The sequence below is a fragment of the Pleurodeles waltl genome, chromosome 2_1 (assembly GCF_031143425.1).
Source record: "Pleurodeles waltl isolate 20211129_DDA chromosome 2_1, aPleWal1.hap1.20221129, whole genome shotgun sequence".
Taxonomy (NCBI): Eukaryota; Metazoa; Chordata; class Amphibia; order Caudata; family Salamandridae; genus Pleurodeles; species Pleurodeles waltl.
In genome coordinates, this window is record NC_090438.1 from 616,422,402 (window position 1) to 616,448,777 (window position 26,376).

The window sequence follows — 26,376 nt, forward strand, 5'->3', positions numbered from 1 at the left end:
GTGTGAGCACACTATAGATACTGGAGACAGCTTGCCTGTCAAAAGTAAGATCTATAGGCAGCCTGACCATGTCAGAGACTGCATAAAGCAAGAAGTGCAGAAAATGCTTGAACTGGGAGTGGTTGAGCACTCTGAAAGTCCATGGGCCTCTCCTGTGGTACTTGTACCAAAACCTCATTCCAAGGATGGAAAGAAGGAAATGCGGTTTTGTGTAGACTATAGAGGTCTCAACCAGGTAACCAAAACTGATGCTCACCCTATACCCAGGGCAGATGAGCTAATAGATACACTGGCATCTGCCAAGTATCTAAGCACTTTTGATTTGACTGCAGGGTATTGGCAGATCAAGTTATGAGAAGATGCTAAAGCAAAAACTGCATTTTCAACCATTGGAGGCCATTACCAATTCACAGTAATGCCTTTTGGATTGAAAAATGCACCTGCCACTTTTCAGAGGTTGGTGAATAGAGTCCTGCAAGGGCTGGAAGCTTTTAGTGCAGCATATCTAGATGATATAGCTGTCTTTAGCTCCAGCTGGGATGATCACCTGGTCCACCTATGGAAAGTTTTGGAGGCCCTGCAAAAGGCAGGCCTCACTATCAAGGCTTCAAAGTGCCAGATAGGGCAGGGGAAAGTGGTTTATCTGGGACACCTGGCAGGTGGAGAACAGATTGCACCACTTCAGGGGAAAATCCAAACTATTATAGATTGGGTTCCCCCTACAACTCAGACCCAGGTGAGAGCCTTCTTAGGCCTCACTGGGTATTACAGGAGGTTCATAAAGAACTATGGCTCTATTGCAGCCCCTCTTAATGACCTCACATCTAAGAAAATGCCTAAAAAGGTATTGTGGACAGCTAGCTGTCAGAAAGCTTTTGAGGAGCCGAAGCAGGCCATGTGCTCTGCACCTGTCCTGAAAAGCCCCTGTTACTCCAAAAAATTAATTGTCCAAACTGATGCATCTGAATTAGGGGTAGGGGCAGTCTTATCACAACTTAATTCTGAGGGCCAGGATCAACCTGTTGCTTTTATCAGCAGGAGGTTGACCCCTAGAGAAAAGCGTTGGTCTGCCATAGAGAGGGAGGCCTTTGCTGTGGTCTGGGCACTGAAGAAGTTGAGGCCATACCTGTTTGGCACTCACTTCATTGTTCAGACAGACCACAAACCTCTACTTTGGCTAAAACAAATGAAAGGTGAAAACCCTAAATTATTGAGGTGGTCCATATCCCTACAGGGAATGGATTATACAGTGGAACATAGACCTGGGAGTACCCACTCCAATGCAGATGGACTCTCCAGATATTTCCACTTAGACAATGAAGACTCATCAGGTCATGGCTGGTCTTATTGTCCTTTGTTTGGGGGAGGGGGGTTGTGTAGGAAAGTACCATCTTGCCTGGCATGTTACCACCATATTTTCACTGTATATATGTTGTTTTAGTTGTATGTGTCACTGGGACCCTGCCAGCCAGGGCCCCAGTGCTCATAAGTGTGCCCTGTATGTGTTACCTGTGTTATGACTAACTGTCTCACTGAGGCTCTGCTAATCAGAACCTCAGTGGTTATGCTCTCTCATTTCTTTCCAAATTGTCACTAACAGGCTAGTGACCAATTTTACCAATTTACATTGGCATACTGGAACACCCTTATAATTCCCTAGTATATGGTACTGAGGTACCCAGGGTATTGGGGTTCCAGGAGATCCCTATGGGCTGCAGCATTTCTTTTGCCACCCATAGGGAGCTCTGACAATTCTTACACAGGCCTGCCACTGCAGCCTGAGTGAAATAACGTCCACGTTATTTCACAGCCATTTTACACTGCACTTAAGTAACTTATAAGTCACCTATATGTCTAACCTTTACCTGGTAAAGGTTGGGTGCTAAGTTACTTAGTGTGAGGGCACCCTGGCACTAGCCAAGGTGCCCCCACATTGTTCAGGGCCAATTCCCCGGACTTTGTGAGTGGGGGGACACCATTACACTCGTACACTATACATAGGTCACTACCTATGTATAGCTTCACAATGGTAACTCCGAATATGGCCATGTAACATGTCTAAGATCATGGAATTGCCCCACCAATGCCATCCTGGTATTGGGGAGACAATCCCATGATTCCCCGGGTCTCTAGCACAGACCCGGGTACTGCCAAACTGCCTTTCCCGGGGTTTCACTGCAGCTGCTGCTGCTGCCAACCCCTCAGACAGGTTTCTGCCCTCCTGGGGTCCAGCCAGGCTTGGCCCAGGAAGGCAGAACAAAGGACTTCCTCAGAGAGAGGGTGTTACACCCTCTCCCTTTGGAATAAGGTGTCAGGGCTGGGGAGGAGTAGCCTCCCCCAGCCTCTGGAAATGCTTTGATGGGCACAGATGGTGCCCATCTCTGCATAAGCCAGTCTACACCGGTTCAGGGATCCCTCAGCCCTGCTCTGGCGCGAAACTGGACAAAGGAAAGGGGAGTGACCACTCCCCTGACCTGCACCTGCACCTCCCCTGGGAGGTGCCCAGAGCTCCTCCAGTGTGCTCCAGACCTCTGCCATCTTGGAAACAGAGGTGCTGCTGGCACACTGGACTGCTCTGAGTGGCCAGGGCCAGCAGGTGACGTCAGAGACTCCTTCTGATAGGCTCCATCAGGTGTTGCTAGCCTATCCTCTCTCCTAGGTAGCCAAACCTCCTTTTCTGGCTATTTAGGGTCTCTGCTTTGGGGAATTCCTTAGATAACGCATGCAAGAGCTCATCAGAGTTCCTCTGCATCTCTCTCTTCACCTTCTGCCAAGGAATCGACTGCTGACCGCGCTGGAAGCCTGCAAAACTGCAACAAAGTAGCAAAGACGACTACTGCGACACTGTAACGCTGATCCTGCCGCCTTCTCAACTGTTTTCCTGGTGGTGCATGCTGTGGGGGTAGTCTGCCTCCTCTCTGCACTAGAAGCTCCGAAGAAATCTCCCGTGGGTCGACGGAATCTTCCCCCTGCAACCGCAGGCACCAAAGAACTGCATCACCGGTCCTCTGGGTCTCCTCTCAGCACGACGGGCGAGGTCCCTTGAACTCAGCAACTCTGTCCAAGTGACTCCCACAGTCCAGTGACTCTTCAGTCCACGTTTGGTGGAGGTAAGTCCTTGCCTCCCCACGCCAGACTGCATTGCTGGGAACCACGTGTTTTGCAGCTACTCCGGCTCCTGTGCACTCACTGAGGATTTCCTTCGTGCACAGCCAAGCCTGGGTCCCCGGCACTCTAACCTGAAGGTAGCTTCCTATGCTCTGCTAAGCTACCTTTTCTATCAGCCTAAGCTGCTAGACACCCCTCTACACTAATAAGGGATACCTGGGCCTGGTGCAAGGTGTAAGTACCCCTTGGTACTCACTACAAGCCAGTCCAGCCTCCTACATTGGGCCTCCACCAAAGAAAGTCTCAACAGAGAAGGAGAGAGAAAAGGACATACAGCAAGAGCAGCCTTCACCACCACATTCTGCTTTCCATCCTTCCACTCCACCATCACCATTGTCACACACATACGACACACAGTTTTCACCACAGACGTCCTCAGCATCAGTGCACAGGGATGATCTTAGTAACGTTCAGCAAGATACAGATCTATGGGAGCTATATGACCCAGGTCCCATTCTTTCTAACCATCCAGATTTATATCCTGTCAGACCATCTCCTCCAGAAGATACCACTGCCTATAACCAGGTTATAACCAGGAAAGCTGCCTACCATAATGTTCAGCTGCACACAGGTCCCATTGAGGAGGATTTTCTATTTAATACATTAACAGCTACACATAAAGGATACCAATGCCTTCCAATGCTTCCAGGCATGCTCAGACATTTGTCTGACATATTTAAAGAACCAGTCTAGGCCAGAATAATCACACCTAGGTGGATAAGAAGTATAAACCTGCACCTTCTGATCCAGTTTTTATCGGGACTCAGTTGCCACCTGATTCCACAGTCATTAGTGCAGTGAGGAAAAGTGCCAATAGTCAGTCCACAGCCGATGCTCCTCCTCCAGATAAGGAAAGCAAAAAGTTAAATGCAGCAGGTAAGTGGGTAGCTTCCCAGGCTGCAAATCACTGGAGGATAGCAAACTCACAGGCACTTTTGGCAAGATGTGATAAGGCCCACTGGGAAGAGCTGGAAGAACTTTTACAGTATCTTCCACCGGTTCATCAAAAACGAGGACAGCAAATAGTCACAGAAGGGTAAGCTACATCTAATAACACTATTAGATGTGCTACAGAAGCAGCTGATACAGCAGCAAGAGAGATTAACACCAGTGTGGTGATTAGAAGGTATGCTTGGCTAGGATGTTCAGCTGTGTTAAATATGCCCTTAGATAAAGAGCATCTATTCAGCCCAGAAGTGGACACAACCATAGAAAAACTCAAAAAAGATTCAGAGACAGCTGAGGCTATGGGTGCACTATACACCACACACACATACAAGGCAATTTTTGTAGTCCACAATTTAGAGGTTGCTTCAAACCATCAGCTACAGAGACAACAACCTCACAACAAAAACAGACCTCACAGTTTTATACAAGAGGGTAATTTAGAGGTTCTTATAGGGGATCCAATAATAGAGGACGAGGGAAAGCATCTGCTTCCAGAGATTCCTCTACCTCAACCGAGCAGTGACTTCCTGAACATCTCCACAGCACACATATCTCCTGTGAGAGGAAGACTGGTAAACTTGTATCCACAATGGCACAGCATCACTACAGACCAGTGGGTTCTGTCAATTATCCAACATGGCTATTGTCTGGAATTCATTTCCACTCCGCCAAACATTCCCCCCTGATTCACACAAACTCTCTCAAGACCATCTCACTCTACTGAAAGAGGAGGTACAGTCCCTCCTGCTCAAAGGGGCCAAAGAGCCAGTACCTATATCCAAACAAGGATCAGGAGTATATTTACTATACTTCCTGATACCAAAGAAAGACGGCTCATCAAGACCAATTTTAGTTATCAGGCCTTGTAACCCATACATTCTTTCAGAACACTTTCATATGGTCACTCTGCAAGACGTTATTCCAGTACTACAACAAGGGTATTACATGACAGCATTAGACCTCCAGGATGCCTATTTCCACATTCCCATACATCCAGCACATCGCAAATACCTAAAATTTGTGATTTCAAGAAAGCACTACCAATTCAAGGTACTTCCATTCAGGGTAACAACAGCACCAAGGGTGTTCACCAAATGTTTAGCAGTAGTTGCAGCATTCCTAAGAAGACAACACATACATGTGTTCCTATATCTAGACGACTGGTTAATAAAAGCCAGTACAATTTACACTTGTCAGCAACACACTCAGTACACTTTAGATCTTCTACACAGTTTGGGATTCACAATCAACTACCTTAAATTCAACCTGTAACCATCACAAATACAGCCGTATCTGGGAGCAATTCTGAACTCTCAGTCAGGATTTGCATATCCAAACCCAATAAGAATTCAAACATTTCACAATCTCATCTCTCAGTTACAACACAGACACACTTATACGGTGAAGTTAGTGATGAAACTTTTAGGAATGATGGCTTCTTGTATAGTCATAGTTCAACATTGAAAGACTGCACATGCAGCCACTGCAGCAGTGTCTTTCCCAAAAGTGGTCTCAGTCACAGGGTCAACTTCAGGATCTAGTGTTGTTGGACCACCAGACTCACCGTTCTCTGTAATGATGGAATCACACCGACCTCTCAAAAGGGCAGCCCTTTCAGGACCCTGTGCCTCAGACCACTCTTACAACAGATGCATCACAGATAGGTTGGGGAGCTCACCTGAACAACCTCACCATACAACGGAAATGGGATTCCATCCAACAGACTTAACATATAAATTACATGGAATTACTAGCAGTCTTCCTAGCACTCAAAGCATTTCTGATACAAATCTCACACAAGGTACTATTAATACGTACAGACAATATGATGACAATGTGTTACCTGCAAAAACAGGGAGTGGCACACTCATCTCAATTGTCCCTTCTAGCTCAGACAATTTGAAAGTGGGCAATTCACAATCACATTCAACTACTGGCAGAGTATCTCTCAGGAGTGGACAATCAACTAGCAGACCTGTTAAGCAGGACGCAGAAACAAGTCCATGAATGGGAAATTCTCCCACAAGTAATTCAAATATACTTTCAACTATGAGGAACGCCAGACATAGATCTTTTTGCCACACAAGAAAACTCAAAATGCCAAAGCTTTGCGTCTAGATACCAACACCCTCAGTCCAAGGGCGATGCTCTATGGATGAATTGGTCAGGGATACTTGCTTACACTTTTCCGCCTCTCCCACTTATTCCATTTCTGATATGCAAACTGAAACAAGCTTCACTCACTTTGATTCTCATAGCCCACACATGGGCACGTCAACATTGGTATACAACACTATTGGATCTGTCTGTAGTACCACATCACAAGCTCCCAAACAGACCAGATCTCTTGACTCAAAGCAGTGGCCAAATCAGACATCCAAATCCCAGCACACTCAATCTTGTGATATGGCTATTGAGATCATAAAATGTAGTTACTTACAGCTTCCATCTGAATGAATGGATATTCTGAAAGAAGCATGCAAACCCGCAACTGGACAATGTTATGCTGCAAAATGGAAACACTTTGTATATTATTGTCAACCCAAAAATATTGATCTGCTTAAGGTTTCAGTGCAAGACATTGTATACTATTTGTTACACTTACAAAAAGCAAATCTAGTATATTCTTCGATTAGGCTTCACTTGGTGGCCATAACTGCTTACCTTGAAAATAGACAACATGTACCTTTATTTAGAATTCCTGTCATCAAAGCATTCATGGAGGGCCTTAAGAGAGTCATTCTACCTAGAGTTCCTCCAGCTCTTGTATGGCATCTTAATATTGTACTCACAAGACTTATGGGTCCATCATTTGAACCCATGCATTCTTGTACTTTAGAGTTCCTCTAATGGAAGGTTGCTTTTTTAGTAGCTATAACTTCTTTAAGAAGAGTTAGTGAAATTTAAGTGTTCACTCTAGAAGAACCTTTCTTCCAAATTCCTAAAGACAAAACAGCCCTTACAACAAATCCAAAGCTCCTACCTAAGGTAGTTTCACCTTTTGATATTAATCAATAAGTGAAATTACCAATCTTCTTTCCACAACTAGTTTCAGTCGCTGAAAGAGGTCCACATACCCTTGATGTTAAAAGAGCTCTCATTTATTACATCGACAGAACAAAATACGTTAGGAAATCAAAACAACTGTTTGGAGCTTTTTCAAAACCTCACAAAGGTCATCCTATATCAAAAATGGGTTAGCTCTATGGATAGTGAAGTGTATTGAAACTTGCTATCTTAAAGCTAAAAGACATAATAGCTCCTATAGTACATTCTACTAGGAAAAAAGGAGCTTCAATGACAGGTATATGTTAAGCTGCTACATGGTCTACACCACACATATTTACTAAACATTACTGTGTAGATGTCCTATCTCGCCAAACAAGCAAATGTTAGAAAAGGAGTACTTAGGACATTATTTCAAGCTAGTCCAACTTCTACAGCTACACATGCCATTGAACAGAAAAGATTACTTACCCAGTAGACATTGGTTCATGGCAAGTAGTGCTGTAGATTCACATGCACCCTCCTTCCTCCCCGGGAGCCTGTGGTTGTTGTGGTACAGTATATTGTAAATATTGCATGAATATCTCTCTCTTTTACTTACTATATATCTACATATACATATACACACCCTTTACTTCACCCGCCTTCAGGAACACAATCTAACAAAGGACCCCTCAATGCCCATGCACAGTATCACCGCGAGGAGGAGTCACTCAAGCTTGTGACTCAAAAATATTCTTCAAAGAAAACCAACTTGTAACACTTTGAGCCCAACACTAGATGCGGACTTATGCAAAGCATGTGAATCTACAGCACTACATACCACAAACAAATGTCTACTTGGTAAGTAATATTTTCCTTTTCTCACTGCTATAATGTTATAATGTGAAGCAGCTACCTACAGTCTTTCCAGCCACACAACATGACACTGTCTTCAGACCTGAAGGAAGTTGTGCAATGATACCTGATGCGTTGCTATTATCACCCACATCTCCCCTGCCTCCTGAAAGTGTGTACAGATCAACAGGAGACAGTAGATCTCTCCATCCTTGCTGGCAGCTTTGACAGAGCTGCTGCTTCCAGCAGGATGCCTGTTCTCTACTTTCATACTGGGAGCAAAAAGCACAGCACTTGAGGATGACAAGGGCAGGACAACCAGTGGGAGGCATGAGAGGGTGACATGATTCCAAAAAATATTTGAAAATATGGGACGGTGGGAAGCGTTAGCGTCTGAGGGCTGTGGGGGTCTGTGGGAAATTTCAGTCAGTTTTGAGAAAGGAACAGAGAAAATGCCGTGGGCATGTGTGTAATGGTGTAAGAATGTTAGATATTCTTTTTTACTTGCAAGAAAGGGGAAAGTGTATGACCAATTTGGAGAACATGGAGGAAAGTAATTTTATGTGCACCCCACATCACTTCCTTCTCCTGAATAGTTTTTCTGGAAGATCAGTTTACAGGGGTATAAAAAAGAGGATTCTTAGGGATTAGTAAGAGAGATTTTTACACTTCAGTTTTTGGAGTTACATGATATACAATCCAAGCTTTTCATTGATGCTATACAGTGGCACGCCACCTTATTAATCTATGTAAAGACTAAAATCTACCTGAATTAAAGAGCTAGAGAGATGAAACCTACACTAAAAACATATAGTCATTGACATCTTTAAAAATGTGATGTTTAGCTTCACCTTGTGATCATGGAATTCCAGTAAGTTTAGTTCCACAATTATATACAAAAATGTGATCTTTGAATGAAAAGATGAATTGAATGCTGAAGACATGCCAATGAAAGAATTAGGATTGTATTGTACATTGATTAACTGAGGCTGACGTGTGAGTGCACATAATCAAGGTCAGGCTTAAGCTCATTCAAGACTGACCTTCATATGGGGACAAATCTGGATAGCATAACAAAAATGATGAATCTGGTAAGGTAGCTTCAGAGTTTGAGACATATGATCTGAAGTCATAGTGAACCTAACACAGGTAAAAAGAAATGATGCTGCTGGGAGATGATGTGATGTGATCACTGAGGTTGGTTACCATGTCAAATGCTACTTTGCAAGGATTGTTAAGCTTTTCCATGTCCAGCTGCTGCTAGGAGAGAGCAGAGCAGTTTACAGTGAATAAGGCTACAGACAGTGATCCTAAGGTCAACGCTCATACTTAGCAGTTTTATTTGGCATTGGAACTTCAATGAGTGAGAAACTACTCTTCTCCTGTCTTGCAAAGTCTAGTGTTTTCTGGATAGGTGCAATGGGCCAAGATGAGGTTCTAAAAACGACAACATAGTATGTCATTGACAGATATTGGTGAACCAGTTCACCACTACAAGTCCATAATTTGCCCAACTTTCCCATTTTAAATCAAAGTGATTTAAGACAAGGACTGTGAGACTGGATTTATCATCCGAGACATCTCATAGGACACAGCTGGTCCTACCCAAGATGGAGGTTCACGCTGTAGATGGAAAAAGACCGCTACATGGAGTGTGAACCCAGCCCCATACCTTATATAGAGATTCCACACCCTCTTAGAGAGAATCAGGCAAGATCCCCACTGTCTAGTGACAATCCTAGATAAAGGTTGGCTGTGAATTACACTTCTTATTTGTAGCATTCGCTTTTACACCCTAGAAAATTCCATTAATCTATTTTTAGGTTTCAGCTACAGATAGTTTTGCTCTCTGTTGAAGACCTATTTTTACAATACATAAGATACACCTAGAATGGGCTTTGTGTCAGCCCTTTGCTCATGACTAGATGGGTTTGTTATCTATTTCAGGGATCTGCTCTTGATTTGATAGTTTCCTTCCCATTCTTGAACCTGGAGCATTTCGGTCTTACTGAGTTCTGATTAGCTGAGTTGTGTTCTTCCACTGCTGACTAGAAGGGACTATTTTTTCTCATTGCAGTACTCCATGTGATTTCATGTCTTATGTTGGTCTTCCCCATACTTGTTGCCCTAGACATCTGAAAGCCCGCCTCCTTCACTCTCGATTCACTACCCACACCCACCTTTGCACAACTTTTGCTCCACAATGCTTCCTGTTCCAAGCTATCATTCTTTAATGCTCTTTGTCTTGCTCCATTCCCCATTTCCATTTTTGTTTTATTTTCATGTTTTTTTACTTGGCTCCTACAGACGCTAGTCACTTGCTTCCTTTTTGGGTACTCTCACACACCTTCTTTTTCACTTTAAATTTGCCACTCTAAAAAGGCCGTCAACCACGTTGCAACAGTAAATTTAAAAAAAGGCAAAATGGCCAATGGTGAGTTAGGACATATGTGTGCTCATCACTGACCACCTGAGTATGACTCATGCAGATGCATGCTTCACAACATATGCTTTCCCATTGTTGGCCATCTTGGAATGGCCTTTTTGTGATGAAAACCCATTCCATGACCCGTGCTTTCTCGTGAGTGTCTATGTCTCAAGACACATGCATGTACTGCGTAATTAATCAGTGATTGCCCTTTTGGTGTTAGGTAATGCCAATGTAAACCTCCATTTGCAAAGACAATAGTTTAACCTTTTGCAGCCAAGAACTATTGACTTTACCAGTGCTTGTTTTGTTTAGGAAGTCATTGCAAGTGAGGAAGGGTCAGATGGGTCCCATAGACTCTCATCTACAAATTTATCTCCCTGGCCAAGGTGTATAACAATCCATACTCACTCACTGGATCAAATGATAAAACCTCTGACACATTCAAAGCTCTGGCTCAAAACAACATAAGTGAAATATAGTTTCAGATTTGGGAGGTTTGTCTTCATTTTACATTGTATACACTTGTATCTTGGAAAAAAGAGTTGCATAAAAATATTACCTTTAAGAACTGATCTATCATGCCTAAAAATATGGTCGAATCTCAGATCTCATAGCCACACTCTGGAAAGCTTTATACAGTCAACAGGATTCTTGTGAACTCTGACCTCTTGTGTGTTTTCTTTTTAATACATATGTGTTCTTATTTTCCATATGTACATGTGTTTTAAATAACAACTTTGCCCCATTAGCTCTGGTAAAACAAAGATGCCAGGACAAGATTTTGACACAATAGCTTGTTGTAGGAAAGTACCATCTTGCCTGGCATGTTACCCCCATTTTTCACATGTATGTAAGTTTGTTTTTGCCTGTCTCACTGGGATCCTGCTAACCAGGACCCCAGTGCTCATAATTTGTGGCCTGAATGTGTGTACCTGTGTAGTGACTAACTGTGTCACTGAGGCTCTGCTAATCAGAACCTCAGTGCTTATGCTCTCTCTGCCTTTAAAATTGTCACTATAGGCTAGTGACCATTTTCACCAATTCTAATTAGCACACTGGAACACCCTTATAATTCCCTAGTATATGGTACCTAGGTACCCAGGGTACTGGTGTTCCAGGAGATCCCTATGGGCTGCAGCATTTCTTTTGCCACCCATAAGGAGCTCAGACAAATCTTACACAAGACAGCCACTGCAGCCTGAGTGAAATAACCCACACGTTATTTCACACCCGCTTTACACTGCACTTAAGCAACTTTTAAGTCACCTATATGTCTAACCTTCACTCAGTGAAGGTTAGGTGCAAAGTTACCAAGTGTGAGGGCACCCTGTCACTAGCCAAGGTGCCCCCACATAGTTCAGGGCAATTTCCCCAGACTTTGTGAGTGCGGGAAACCATCACATGTGTGCACTACATATACGTCAATAGGTCAGTGGGAACTCTGAATATGGCCATGTAACATGTCTAAGATCATGGAATTGTACCCCCATGCCAAATCTGGTATTGGGGTTCCAATCCCATGCATCCCCGGGACTCCACTATGGACCCCGGGTACTGCCAAACCAGCTCTCTGGGGTTTTCTCTGCAGCTACTGCTGCTGCCAACCCACAGACAGGGTTCTGCTCTCCTGGGGTCTGGGCAGCCCAGTCCCAGGAAGGCAGAACAAAGAATTTCCTCTGAGAGAGGGTGTTACACCATCTCCCTTTGGAAATAGGTGTTAAGGGCTGGGGAGGAGTAGCCTCCCCCAGCCTCTGGAAATGCGTTTAAGGGCACAGATGGTGCCCTCCTTGCATTAGCCAGTCTACACCCGTTCAGGGAACCCCCTGTCCCTGCTCTGGCGCGAAACTGGGCAAAGGAAAGGAGAGTGACCACTCCCCTGTCCATCACCACCCCAGTGGTGGTGCCCAGAGTTCCTCCAGTGTGTCCTAGACCTCTGCCATCTTGAATGCAGAGGTGTGAGGGCACAATGGAGGCCTCTGAGTGGCCAGTGCCAGCAGGTGACATCAGAGACCCCTCCTGATAGGTGCTTATCTCACTAGGTGGCCAATCCTCCTCTGAGGGCTATTTAGGGTCTCTCCTGTGGGCTTTTCCTCAGATAACGACTTGCAAGAATTCATCAGAGTTCCTCTGCATCTCCCTCTTCCACTTCTGCCAAGGATCGACTACTGACTGCTCCAGACACATGCAAAACTGCGACAAAGTTGCAACGAAGTCTATCAGTGACATTGTAGTGCCTAATCCTGCTTGCTTTCCCACCTGTTTCCTGGTGGTGCATGCTTTGGGGGCTGCCTGCCTTCATCCTGCACTGGAAGCCACGAAGAAATCTCCTGTGGGTTGACGGAATCTTCCCCCTGCTTCAGCAGGCACCAAACTTCAGCGTCACCGGTATTCTGGGACCCCTCTCATCCTGACGAGCATGGCCCCTGGAACACAGGTGGTGGACCCAAGTGACCCAGACTGTTCAGTGGTGCAACTGTCCAAATTTGGAGGAGGTACGTCCTTACCTCCCTTCTACAGACAGTAAGCCTGTGAACTGCGTAAACTGCAGCTGCTAGGGCTTCTGTGCACTTTTGCAAGGAATCCTTCATGCACAGCCTAGCCCAGGTCCCCAGCACTCCGTCCTGCATTGCTCAACTCCTTGAGTTGACCTCCCACTTCGTGGGACCCTATTTTGTAGTGTTGAGATGACCACTGTGCTCAGTTTTCTTGAACCCGTGTTCAAGCACTTCTGCGGGTGCTGCCTTCTTGTGCATGGGCTCTCTGTGTTGCTGAGGGACCCCTCTGTCCCCTCTCCCAAATGGCGACATCCTGGTCCTTCCTGGGCCCAGTCAGCACCCTTTTTCTTCAACCTTGACCTTTGCAGCTAGCAAGGCTTGGTTGCAGTCTTTCTCCAAAGAAAAAACTCTGCATCCTCCAGCACTCCATGGGACATCTTCTGCACAAAGGAGAAGTTCCTAGCACCTTTCATTGTTGCAGAATCTTCAGCTTCTTCCATCTGGAGGCAGCCATTTTGCACCTTCCTCCGGGGTTTAGTGGGCTCCTGCCCCCCTGGACACTTTCGTGACTTGTGGACTTGGTCCCCTTCCTTCACAGGGCCTCAGGTCCAGGAATCTGTCTTCAGTACTTTGCAGTCAGTTGTAGTCTTTGCAGAATCCTCTATCACGAGTTTAGTGTCTTTCTGGGGAAGTAGTTTCACTTTACTCCTACTTTTCAGGGTCTTGGGGCAGTGTATCTTGGACACCCTTAGTGTTTTCTTACACTCCCAGCGACCCTCTGCACACTACACTAGCCTAGGGGCCCATTTGTGGTTTGCATTCCACTTTCAGAGTATATGGTTTGTGTTGCCCCTAGGCCTATGCATCCGATTGTGTTCTTCAGTGTTTGCACTACTTTTCAAACTGTTTACTTACCTGATTTTGGTTTGTGTATATTTTTTGTGTATTTTACTTACCTCCTAAGGGAGTATATCCTATGAGATATTTTTGGCATATTGTCACTAAAATAAAGTACCTTTATTTTTAGTAACTCTGAGTATTGTGATTCTTATGATATAGTGCTATATGATCTAAGTGGTATATTAGGAGCTTTGCATGTCTCCAAGTTCAGCCTAAGCTGCTCTGCTATAGCTACCTCTATCAGCCTAAGCTGCTAGAACACTACTAATCAACTAATAAGGGATAACTGGACCTGGCACAAGGTGTAAGTACCATCAGGTACCCACTATAAGCCAGGCCAGCCTCCTACACTTGTTTTCCTTGCTGGGCATGCATGCAATGAAATACACATTACATCATACACCATTCCAACTTCAGCACACTGGTGTTTGACGGGCAAATTATCATATCTTACCCAAGCTATTTATATTCATTGACAGGCGGTTGTCCTTTAATTTTTTACAAATAGCGGCTGTTATGAAGGCTTTAGTAGCCCAAAGTCTCTGCGTGCGTCACGTAATCACTTACTGAATTTCTGGCACAAAACTTCACATTAATAATATGACAAATGGAAGCTGCTGTGAGTTTGTGTTGTTGTGTAATGGAGTTAAAATAATGATAGGGCAATAATATAAAAGGATTCCGCGAAGCCCTCACTCTACTTCACTTTAAGTGGAACTAAAATCTCAGAAATGAGATGACAATAAAATCATGCTTTGTAAAAAGGATAAAAGAATATGTTACCTAAGTCTATTAGTGACATAACACGCTATCAATGCACTTAAATTAATAGCGTCTCTTAGGAACAGATACTTTTCAATCACTGTAATGCTGGAAAAAGTAATAAACGCTACATCGGTGTAAAAAAGTTCAAAAGAATGTAGAAATAAACGCTGAGCTGTTTTTTTTTCCCGTTAAGTACCGTTATCGACGCTCCACTGCCCTCTGTCAAGTTCCTCCAAAGAACTTTCTGGTCTTCTAACAGTTAATTGAATTCTTTATTTTTGAATTCTTTATATTTGTTCCTGGGCCTAATGGCCCAGGAACAAATAGCGCTTTGTGGGGACTTGAACATCATAGATGTTGTGTGTTTTCAAAAACATATTTTCAATCACACCTCTAAACCAAACAGAATTTGATTCTCAGAAGCCCGTTGAAGCAGCAACATGGTGATAATCTCTGGACATGAAAATATATTGATGATGAGCTTCCTTTAAATGGTTTTGTTTTAAACCTCAGATAATTGGGGTTAGGATGGTGGGCACCTCAATTCTGGGCTGCCTCTGTAACTGCAGAGCTTATGCATTGCATCAGAATGCGGAGGAAATACCGGCAGTGGCAGGATGATGGTCCCTCCGACATGGAGTGGGGTAGAAGATTTAAAAACCTGCAGAGCCAGTCTGGCACAATGCTTGGAAAGACTCTTCTATCCATGAAAAATACATAGCCACTCCAGCAGCTGGAGCATAATTGGATGGAACTGGCTAGAGAGCCACTAGTGTATTGGCGGGCGTTTGCTTATGGCAGCTGATGGTGTGGAGATTTAATGACTGCTTTGGAGGAACAACGTCCTCACTCCCTGTGCTCCTGGATTTGCCTTCCCCGGGGCCCAAGAACAACTTGTTACACTACTCAAATTCCGAATCCTATTATCATCAGTTCAGATGGCAATTTTCAACAATGTAATCACTTTCATTGGAAGGGAAAACTTGGAACGTAGGGCACACCCTGTGGGTAATCTTATTTTCGCCCAATCCACCCCCCACCTGGCATAGTTGTAGCAGAAAAAATGTAATAATACATACTCTTCCTTTTATCCTGCCTCCTCACTTCTCCATAAATCCTCAGGACACACTCAAACTTTCCTTGAACCACCACGTCCAATTGGGAGAAATCAATATGCTTGCACTCCTTCCTCAGAATAACTCTAACAGACAGCACCAAGTTGTTGAGTGCGGACTGATCCTGTACGCAACCTAACTTCTTCAGTTAATTCTTCAAAGGAAGGCCAGTAGCCCTGACAATAGGTATTCCCTCCTTCGGGGTTTTCTTAAAATGCATAACCACCCATTTGTTTGAGGGTGATACAGCATACTCTTCTTATGTAATGAGCCAACTAACTCAATTGTAACCTCTTCCCAAGTCAAATCAGGAGTATATGATATTGAATGGAAGATTTGCTAATTTTAAACTCCTTGTCACTATTGCAACACTTCGCAGTCTACCCTTTCAATCATCATATCTAGTCTTGGCTGCCAAAAATGCTGTTATATCCATCCCTTAACTTAAACTATGCCCAGATGACACATATGTCCCGATTTCACAACTCTCGGAAAACCTGACACCACAAATCCAGTAATGCATAACAGAAAGCCCTTGTTCATACACAGCTCATCCTTCACATTCCAGAATGGTCTCAAGTTATCACTTTTATCCTTCCTCTTATCCCAAACACAACTACATGTTGACTCAACCTAATTTAATGAGACATCTTAATCCTACTCCCTTCTCCACTCTTCTGCAGTAACTACCCCTTCAATGATCATGCACATACATTCATTTCCTCCTCCTAATCACATTGCTCATCATTCCCCAGCTCTACATGCACCAACCTAGACAGACACTGTGCTTCACTATTTTGTATACAAGGATTAAATTCCACTGAAAATCTAAAACTCTTGGAGATTAATAACCCAATTTCTAATTCTAAATGAGACCGTTTCCAATCCTTTAGAAGTTAAAATTTCATGGAAAGGTTTATGATCTCTTCCCACAGTAAATCTCTTCCTCCACAGAAAATTCTCGAACGTCTTTAGAGCCCAGTGAACTGTCAAAGCCTCTCATTCAGTCATGGTATAATTGGACTCTGCCTTCATCAAAGATCTTGATGTGAACTCAGTAGTAATCTAATCTCTCTGACTCCTGCATCAGAGTTGAATCAACACCTTTAGCACTAGCATCAGTAAGCATAGAGCTGTGCCTGTCTGGCTCAAACAATTGCAAATTTGGAGCAGTTTAAAAGGACTTTTCCTACTTACAAACTCAATCTCACACTCAGCAGCCCGATTGTAAACAGCCCCTTTTTCTGAGAGTTTCCTTTTGTGATGATTCATATCTGCTAAATCTCTTATAAAATTCCAGCATGCCAAGATATGACAGAAGCTTATTCTTAAAAATAGAGAAGACAACCTTCATATTGAGTCCACCATCTCCTCATTTTGACAAACACCTACAGGAGAAACCATGTGCTCCAAATAGCAAATTTCGCTGTATCCAAGCCTGCACTTATCAGCCCACAGCAAAAGCCCATTCTCCTGAAACCTTGCCAAGACTTGCCTCAATCGTTCATTATGTTCACTCCCTGTCTTGTCATGGATCAATACATAGTCTTCATTGCACTTCACACCTTCAATACTCTCCAGAATTGTTTCTACTACCCTCTGAAGAGGCTGAAACTAGCCCAAAAGGCATGCATAAAAAGTTCATTTTAGTGATAACAGAAGTGAGCTTTTGAGACACTTTGAGTAACCTTACCTGTTGGTAGGTTGATTCCATATGGAGTGAACTAAAGATCTTAGAACAGTCTAATTTTGATACATCTGTACCATATTGGGTAAAAGATGTGATCTACCACCAGTTTCTTAATGAGAGACCTAAGGTTGAATTATTGACATACTTCCCTACTCAGTTTCTTGGCCATGACTATAGGGGTTAACAACTTGCTTGCTCAATAAGTGCAATCACATTCTGATCCATCAATCTTTCCAAATCACAATTTACTTGTTCCTGTACCCCTACCTGTACCCTCTGCACCATAGAAACTTAGGGTGTAGTGCCCTTCTTTACATTTATTTTATGGACTCATAATTTGAGATAGCGTAACTTGTTATTAAACAATTGTGGAAAAAAATCCAGTACATTGAAACACCTCTCATATATCTCATGCATGTTCCCCTGTGTCTGTGTGTTAGGATGCAGGAACACCCCATTTATTTCTGTCGGAGCCAAACAAGAATTCCAATCCCCCATTCAGATACATATAGTCAGACACCAAGATGTGACACACAATGTGAAAAGCACAGTGCAGAACGCACAATGCAGGCATACCCCTTGTAGCTTATTTCCAAATCCATTCTTTCTTCTGCTAATTTGCACTCAATGTGTGTTAACCTGCACATTCATCTTGCCCCAGAACATGCATCAGGCATTGTACAACAGGACACAGACTTTGCTTGCAGTCGATGATGTTCAATTTTGAACTTTCTGCGGTTCTCTAGTGTCTTCCTCCTCCTCACTTGTTACCTATATTTATTCAAACCCCATACAAAGCTACCCTGTTCAACCTTCAGCCTTGGAACTACCAGGAGTTCCAGAGTCCAGACAACATTCATTTTTTGCTGCAAGTTACCACCATATTTGAGATGGGTAATGTCAATTTCACAAAGAGCTAGTTGTAATCAGTAGGACTCAGTTCTGAATTTGTTGGGCATGGCCTAACTTCTCTTGATTCTAATGTTAAATAATTTTAATGACATTGAGTTGAGCAGAGACATCTATTATTTCTTTTAAACTACTGAATTAGCATTCTATGCTATATTGATGATCACATTGGCTACTTTTTACTGTCTTTGCGTGAGATATTATTATCATGTTAATGTGCCCCCTGCAAAAATATGTGTGCATATGTCTCCGTGCGTGCATGCCTTCGCAAAATAGACGTAAAGAGTATAATTTACTTGCTTGAAAGTACAAAAGAACATTAAGATTATGGTGTTTTCATACAAATTGTTAATATCTGTGATTGTTTTTGCGTAACGTAATTAAATGTGCTTAGCGCATCCATTGCAGAAATTTGTGCATCGCTGCAGCTCACTTTGCCCTATTCAAACAAGAACAAATCATTTTTTCATCCTTTTAAGGTGAAGAATTTGGGCAGCATTCACCTGGGCAATATTTATATATGTTTATAGCACCAACAAGACATCTTGGGGCTCATTTGCAAACCCCTTTGAGCCTCTGCAGTGTCATTTTTTTCTTTGCTAATGTGGCACAAACAGTCCCCCACACTGCGCTGCATTTACAAACTGGTGCAAAGGGACCACTGCACCAGGTTGTAAACCCTTGCGCTACATTATACCTGAGCCAGGTATAATTTATGCAAGGGGGGCAGTCCCCTGCTAGGAGGCCCGCAGGAATGGCACAGTGAAATCTACCAGATTTCATGGTATCATTCTAGTGTCATTTTTTAACGCCTGCTCAAAGCAAGCATTAATGTGATGCTGGGCTGTTTTCAATGGGCCTCCCCAAGCTTTGCTGGACTAGCGCCAACATTTTTTACACTAGTCCAGCAGAGTGCCACAACTGCATCGGAAATTCTGACGCTTTGCTAACGAGCGCCATGGTACACTGTATTGTAAATACAGCTCTACCATGGTGTTGTTAGGGGTGCGCAGGGCAGCGCGAGCAAACTGGTGCACCGTGATCAATGCCAGTTCATTGTAAATGAGGCCCTATGTTTGCAGTGTGGACAACGGAACTGGTCAATGTGCCTATGTCTTCAGGCTGCTACTCTCTTCTAATGAGATAGCTCTTTTGATTAAACCTTCTGCTGCTATATCTGTGCATAATCTGCAGGTCACTAATTTAAATCTGGCATGCTTGATCTTTTTTTCCTAATCAAAATTGATAAAATGAATACAGTGTAGCACAGTGATAGTAATACAAATAAAAAAGAGAACCTGTCTCCCAAATTTCTTTATATTAGGTGATCACATGATTGTGTCTGATGTTTGTTAGCATTGTGACATACCATTTCACCATTCCTCTTCTGATGTTGTATTCTGTATGTGGGCTCCCTGCACTCATTGTCTTTGAACCAGCTACTGCTTCACTCATGAATAGTCCTCTCTTTGCCTAATATTTCATCCACTCACCGGGGGCAATGAGTACCTATCATAGGCTGACCTAAATCTCAATGGAGAACCCTGGCATCCCGTTGCTAACCCATCTCCTTTTACCTGACTAAACACACTCCTGCTAGTCACAGAGGAGAACGTTCTGACCCTTCACAATACATATATTTCATCCTCTCATTCTTACTGTGAATAGGTCTTCCAGGACCCACTTCTCTGCTTCATCCCTCTTCATCCACCAACGAAAATTGTTGGGGAGACTCACACAGCCTTAAAATACTTGACCTGGCATTGGACACTGTGCTGAACACCATCACTCAAAAATCCTCCAACCCTCCCCTACTCAACAAATAATACTCCCTATCCCAAGCAGCAAACATTCTGTTGGTAGAAGTTGTGTGGCCAGTAATGATGCATCTACTTATCAGTGACTATTTTGGAGAAGTAGAAATTGCATCCTTGACTTGGCTTCTCATGAAGACAGAGCAACACCATCCCACAGATTTTTTTTCTGAAAATGAAAGTGATGCATACAATTATTTGAAAGGTGTATTACATTCTAAAAGTGATGTGTTTTTTTAATATCTCCTAGTAGAAATGGCTATAACCTTTCCATGAACTTTGTATCACAGACCACAACCAGACACAGTTTGTCATGCACACTTTTCCAACCAAACTTCCAATAAATTGAATCTCCATGAACCACAAACTCACTGAAATTTTGGAAAGTTATGTGTATTTATGTGGTAGTTCAATGTGTATCCCCCCCAAAGTGTTATCAATTAGAAATAGATCCTAAAGTGCATTATTTGAAAAAAATAAATGTAATTATAGTGTAGTGTTTTGTGACAAACAAGATAATAGGATCTTTTAGGATTTCAATGGAGTGGGAGTAATGCTGTAAATCAGCAAACCTTCTGTATCCCCATCCTATCGTGAATTGGTGGGGGTCTGAGGATCAGTTAGTGAAGCCTCAAACATCTCCACCTTTACATAGTATTCAATGTCACCCCATCTGCCACAGGACAGCTCCTTTCCTACATCAGAAGGCTTGCCCTATTGATGGCTAGCCTCAGAATACAAATATTTCCTATCAAGGTCCAGCATGCAAGAATCAGGGAACCCAGGTAGGGAGAATCATCAAATGCACCACAGGGGCTTTTGAGCAAATGAATGGTTGTTTCACAGAAATGTTCTGCCTATGTTCAGGAGGTAGTGAGCAGAGGTGCAATGGTGGAATTTTTGAAAGGGAGTTCTTGGTTTGTTGTGCCTCTAGTTTATTCATCTTCAGCATAAATCTGTTACATTTTCACTCTCCTCTCCTGACTCCAGGTGGAAAGTCTCAGCATGTTGGTCTGGCTATATAGAGGTTATGGTTGCAAAGGTTGGGATTCTGAAGATAGATTGAAGATATTGTTAAAAAAAAGTCTAGCTGTCTATCCAGGTGGCAGGCTGATGTTGACCAATGAGTTTTTCTTCAGATACTGAGGGCCTCATTATGAGTGTGGAGGTCTACAGATTGCCACACTTGCGGTGACGTCAGGACTGCCGCTGATGCGCCGGTCTGACCACCACATTACAAACCTGGCGGTATGACTGCCAGCTCCGCCAGAATCCATGATACCGGTGTCTTGGCGGTGGCAGATACTGTCATCTGACAGGGCAGCGCTGCATACAGCGCTGCCCTGTGGATTACGATCTTGTTCTCCGCCAGAACAAGGTACACCACCATGAAAAGGCTGGCGGAGAACAGGTGAAGCCCCCCCCCGCCCAGCACCATCTCACCGTTCACTGTCTGCTTTGCACACAATGAACATTGCGAGGGTGCTGGTGCGCCCTGCTGGCCAATTACAAGCCGAAGGCAATGTTGTAGCCTGTTTCCCCCTAGGCCGGTGGGTGGAAACCTCAGTTTCCTGCCCGCCAACCTAGCAGGAAACTCGTAATAACTCCGTCAGGGAGTTTGGTGGACAGGCTTTCCCATCCGCCAAACTCAAAATGAGTCCGTGAGCCTGGGAAAACTGGTGTATTTCCTCCCCAGCATTCTACACTTTTTATTCTGTGGGTTTGAGAAAGGTCTGGCTCACATGTGGACACTATAGGGCCTGTTCCATTCTGACACAAGTTATAGCTCCAAAACAGGGTGCTCTAATACATAATAACTTACAAGCAAATATTGTCTTTTTCCCTAACTTTTATTCCGCTGACATCATGCAAATAAGAGAATGATTTGACCAGCGCAACAGTATCATATTACAAAGGCACTTGAGTAAAAAAACCTTTGGGGCATATGGAGTCAATACTTTAACTCACGAGGTTTCATAAACATGTAAACCACGCTTCTAATACTTTAATAAGGATTCATGTTCATTACATTGTGTGGTACCTATAACTTGACATTTTATCAGCCAAAACAGAAAAGGGATATACCCTTCAATGGGAAATGTCAATGGGAAAAGCAGAGAATGGACCAGCAGGGTGAAGGTCATCAGCCGTAACTGGACTTTTTGGTAACTGAAAGGTTGGATAGATTTTGCTGCAGGTCCCTATGAACAAAGAAGGGGTGTTGCCTAAAGTACCTTGTTTAGAGATTCAATTTTAAGCAACAATCTCAGATATTAGACATTATTGTCGGTGTCCACCTCACTGCACAGCAGTCGCGGCTCACGCTAAGCAGAAGGGGCGGGCGGTGTGCAGGAGGGGGATTAAATAAAATACAAAATAATAAAAAATAACACTTACCTTACTGCCGCGTGCCGCTCCGCTCCTCCGTCTCCTCGCTGCAGACAGGCACACGCTTCGAGCCTGCCCTGCACCAATCCTGACGCTACTTAGAGTGTCGCGTAGGCTCTCATTCTTCAAATGAGACTACTGGATTTGAGCGGCAGAATCACCTGCTGTGTCGGAGACTAAGTCTCAACCCACTAGAGGTGACACCTGTAGCCCTAATCCGGGTTTTGCTCCGGCTAACTAGCAGTACCTCATCTCTACCCAAGAGCAGGGTTGATTGTGCAGCCGAGCGTGTGACACAATTGATTCCTCAGGGAAATTGTGGTCACTCAGATCTCATCTGTTTCTCTCAATTACATTAGTCTCACATACACAATGGCAAACAGAGGCAGTAAATGTTTCAATAAAGTTTTAATGAAGCAACTGCATCTTAGATAGCAAAGCATGTACTGCAATAACCAGGACGATACAGCATGTATTTCGCTGACCAAAACGGCCGGCCAAACACACATGCGCACTGAGGGAGAGTGCTGTGCACTCCTCCTCATCGCTCGTCACCACCGTGGCCCAGCCCCTTTTCACAAAAAACAATCATAAGCACACTTTATGATCGTTTTTTTGGGAAAAGGTTTGCAGTGGCCGCTGCCGGCGCAGGTGAGGCTCCTCCGCCTTTATGGAGGAGCCGCCCCTGCTGCACAGTGATCATAAGACTCAGGATTAACCAGAATATATTAACCATATCAGCAACACTTTCTGAATTCTGATGCTACACTCCCTCTTGAGAAGAAAATACAAATTTGGGACGTTGCCTAACCCAGTTTTGCACAGACTAGAATGTCAAGAAAATGTTTAACAATTACATAATCACCCAAAACCTTAAATCTTGATATTAGACTAGTATTGCTTTACTCAAAAGTTGATTTTCTAACCAACCATTCTCTACATCAGCAAACATATTTAAATGTATTCTTTAATAAAACATTAATCACTGCCTCCTTGTAAGGAATTCCGAATGAAACTCCACTACAAAGACATGCAAATCCATCACAAAGAGGTGATAGAGAAGAGGTTAAATACAAGTTCACACTAAGCTAATTGTAAATATGCATGAGAGCAAAAAGTTCATATTACAGGACAGTCACAGGTTCCTCATGGACTGTTACCTCCCTTTTCACCAAGCTCGAGACCAACATTCCGGCCTCACTGATCTTCTTTCCTTATTCCTTCGCTTTCTGAGGCTGGAACTCTATTTCTAGCATCCCAAATCAAAATTCCTTCATATGCTGACCTCCCACTCCCTGGCATTGCTCACGCACACCATGAATAACCTGCCATTCCAAAATACCAGCTAGACTCTTTGGGTTACCAGCTGCTTTGTTCATCCTACTAACCATTATAAGCTGACCTGCCCCGGATACTGCACTCCTACTTTATGGAGGTCTATCGCATTGCACAGCAAGTTTGATGGTCCGCTCAATGTTTAGTACAATCCTCACGGAGGAAAAAAAGATTCAGATGTCTACAGCTTTTGCACACTAACACCACCTCATTCCTGTCACTCAACCTTTCCACTACTTCCCTCATGAAATTTGGGGCATGTTTTTCGATTGCAGATCAGCAACCTTCAATTCTTCCAACAGTTATGATAATATAAAATCTATGCCCCTTGCCTTATTGTAGTCACTGACATCAAAGACCATGGAAAAAGGCAATAAATATCTCTACACAAGGAAAGAGCTATCAGGCGTGCACCATGAAACATCCAAGCATGAATCACTGACCTGCCTCATTTTTCAACTGAGTGATAGTCTAACACTCCTCAAAGGAGAGGCATGTAGTTTTTTTCAACAGGACTCCTGGAATATTCACAGCACCCAGGGACTATCTCTAAATGCTCTTTTTTCCTGAGTCACCTGAACACACAGATCAACAATGAAAGGAATGAAGGAAACCTGTAAACCTAAAGACTATTCAATGATTTGCCTTTATCAGCTTCTTAATCCTTGTCACACTAAAAAATTAGCTTGTCTTCACAATTTGAAAAACAGTCATACACTTGAAAAGAAACCAAGAATCATCTGTCCGACTGTCTTCTGGTGCTCCTAGTCTCCGCAGAATTTCTTACTAACTGTCATATATGCCTCAGTGGATCTCAGAAGCAAGTAACTTGACAAAACAAAATATTCAGGATCCATCTGACCCCATCATTATATGGAAATCCAATGACCTTTTTCCCAAAACAATAAAGATAATTTGGGCTGATACTGCTCCCACAGAATCAAACCAGCTTGGCATAAGCAAAGGAGCGACCACTTTCCTTGACTCAGTCTTAGGACTCATCCTAGTCCAATAAGCCACAACATTTGGGAACATCATATAACACAAACCTACCTTCCCTTATAAGTAAATCTGTAATGATAACTTCAACACATTGCAACAAGTTATGCTTCCTCACTGAATCATGGTCTCACCAACATTTCCCTAGAAAAAAGGGAAACTCTCTCACCAACTCAAGTACTCCTTGCTCATTAACTGCCGAAGGACATATGATCGATGCTATATGCTCCCACAGCAAGCACTCTCAGTAACTACAGCATGTTATCATTTTTACATCAATTATATGATTACATGAATCAGTGTCTCGAGTAAGCCATTGCTTCACAGTTTACAATGAGATGTATGAGAGAGTCAAAGGAAGATGCACCAGAAAAGTTTCAGTTTTAACATCTTAAACATGGCGTTTGTCGTTTTGGGACCAGGAGCCTTCACTTCACCAACTCTGTCTAGCTTCCTATCTACTTTCACGCATAGGTATACCAATGACTTCCTCCCAAAGTGCTAACAACCTGTCCCTGGTTGATAAGATCAATAGTGGCCCTAAACTGCATTCTACCACCTACTCATCCTCACTGGAATCCTGTCATTCTTACAAAATGCTTTGTCTCTCTCGCATGCATTACTGTACCAGAATCTACAAGGTCATTCCTGCTAATCAGATAACCATGCTCAAAGTAATAGTATATTTTGTGGCCAAGTGCTTCCACAATATGGAATCCACAAAAGCTATCTCTCTTGCCTACTTGCTCATCCACTGGTTAATTGTCAAGCAAAAGATCTAATTCATGATAATCTATCCACCCAGTAAGATATAAACTCCTAGTGTTGCATGAAGAAATATTGACTACAAATATCTAATTTTACAAAAACAATGTTGTCAAAATATCAACTTTACATACATATAATGTCAAGTACAAGAATATCAACTACAAACATTTTGTGGACCAAAATATCAAGGTTGCCTTTTATTTAAATGTAATTAACATTATTGGAATTAAAAACAAATTACATTTAAAAATAAATAAGATAAAATTAATACATAAACAATAAGGTAGTGATATTTCAAAAAATATTCTTAACAGTGCATGTAACCTTAACATAAAGTAACAGTGTAAAACTTTATATTAACTTATAAGTTAAAATATATTCCTATTGCAAATAAATATAACTAGTAACTAAAAATAAAATATTATTAATTTATAATAATTTTAGACCATAATATAACACTTATTATAAGCAATTATTAAAACGGTTATTAATAATTGTAAAAACATGTAAACAATATTTTATATATATTACAATATTAAAAACTATTCTTTTAAAATACTAAATCACATAACAGAAATAGGAACAAGTTTAAAAAATAGAAAAAATTAAAATATATACTTTTAAATTATATTCAAAATATCATAAAAAGTATCTGGAACAAAATTTAAAAATAACCTAGCATCTACCTAAAAACATTACAAAATAAACAAATAAAAAATAATTCAAATGCACTACCTTAACTATAATTCTACAAACATTAGGCAAAACAGATATATTGTCAGGAGTTCAGATTTACTATTCTAACTTC

General features: G+C 42.6%; 1 protein-coding gene across 1 annotated transcript in view; it reads left to right on the top strand.

The window, feature by feature from the left end:
- Positions 1 to 26,376, top strand: part of POU6F2 (POU class 6 homeobox 2) — a 1,003,473-nt gene that overhangs the window by 412,089 nt on the left and 565,008 nt on the right. The gene's annotated exons all lie outside the window — the stretch shown is intronic.